Genomic DNA, 1592 nt, shown 5'->3' on the forward strand with positions numbered 1-1592 from the left:
AAAGACCAATATACTTACTTCGACTTCAAAAAAAGGAGGAGGCTCTCAATTCGGCCGGTACCTATATTATTTCTAAAGAAAATTATTTTAAAGAAATGTATATTCAATATTTATTAGCAACGTTACTGTTTACAAATAAAACAAAACAAAGTAATTTAGGGCTGATTTTTCAATCCTTGGTTAATACTTATTCGTCGAATTAAACGTACTATTAGCATTTCAAAAATGTATTCTTTGGCCGTACTTGACAGTTTACGAGTGACATTTTAATATTATCGTGTAATACTTTATTGGGCGGAAAAGTTTTAACCCTTAATTGGTCGCGTGGGGTGTCATACACCCCAGAGCGAGTTTCCAGGCTCACAACTTTTTAAAATTTGAATTTAGCGCGCTGTTCTTCCAGGTAGCTTCATAAATACGTAAAACGTACACGATTCAGTTGCGAGCGGCCCTCGGTTGTGGACGGTTGGGCTCGGAGAGCGTGTTTGGGGTGCACGACACCCCAGGTGACTGTTTGTGTGGTCTAAATTCCGAGTAAGTGGCCAATTGGTAATTTTATTATTTCTGTTTAAAAACATTGTATTTTGCAAGTGATAAATGTTAACAGTGTTCAATTATAATACTTTGAAATTTTTGAGGTTATGTTGTGATATTTTTGTTTTAGGTTACCAGTAAAATGCCACGTGGACTAAAAGGGTGAGAAAAGAAAGCCCGAAATTATTCATTTTTATAATAAAACCAAAAGGGGAGTTGATACGAACGACCAAATGTGCGCCACTTATAATGTAGGAAGACGTACCAAAAGATGGCCGATGGTGATATTTTTTCATATTTTCCATATCACAGGTATCAATTCCTATGTAATAAACAAATCTAAAATTGACCCCGATATATCCCGAAGACTATTTTTAAAGTTACTGGCTGTTGATTTAGTCAAACCGCACCAAATATCAAGAGCCAGCATACCCACACTACCACGACCGCTGCAAAAACGACTAAAAAGACAGCATGAAATTTCGGACCAAGAATCTATTTCTGAAGCAGGCCGATCGCAATCATACAAAAGGTGCCATGTATGTCCAAGAAGTAAGGACAGGAAAACAAAGACTGAATGTTTTAAATGCCATAAACATGTGTGCAATGACCATATGATTGTAGTCTGTAAAAATTGCAACGGTTAAAACTAGGATTTGTAAAAAATATTTTTCATATTAAAAAAATAAGTTAATTATATTATTAAAAATGTTTAAAAGTTGATTAATATGTAAGTTCAAATGTTCTAATTAATAAAAGTCTGATTTTGCATGTATTTCGTATTTTATTTTATTTCCTAATTCTGGGGTGCTACACACCCCACGCGACCGCTTATGCAACTTTGTAGGCGCGCCCAATTAAGGGTTAACTATGGATTGAAAAATCGGCCCTTAAAGAAACAATATCAACATTAAAAAAACAGTATAAAAATGAAAAAAGTCTACTAAAATACATAGCACGATCCATTTAAACAGAACATCAAAATTATATTATAATCTATATACATATAAAAAAATGAAACCCGTTTCGCGTTGTGACGGCATCACGCGTGAAAGGGT

General features: G+C 34.5%; 1 long non-coding RNA gene across 1 annotated transcript; it reads left to right on the forward strand.

Moving 5' to 3' along the window:
* The first annotated feature begins 438 nt into the window (after window positions 1–438).
* LOC149896941 (uncharacterized) lies at window positions 439–1309 on the forward strand. Its single transcript, XR_016458295.1, has 2 exons — window positions 439–534; window positions 665–1309. It is a non-coding gene; the product is annotated as an uncharacterized LOC149896941 (long non-coding RNA).
* The last annotated feature ends 283 nt before the right edge of the window (window positions 1310–1592 follow it).

Source organism: Colias eurytheme, chromosome 27 (assembly GCF_061535395.1).
Source record: "Colias eurytheme isolate Ceu_HAF_F1 chromosome 27, ilColEury1 Martin Lab GWU primary, whole genome shotgun sequence".
In the NCBI taxonomy this organism is placed as follows: domain Eukaryota; kingdom Metazoa; phylum Arthropoda; class Insecta; order Lepidoptera; family Pieridae; genus Colias; species Colias eurytheme.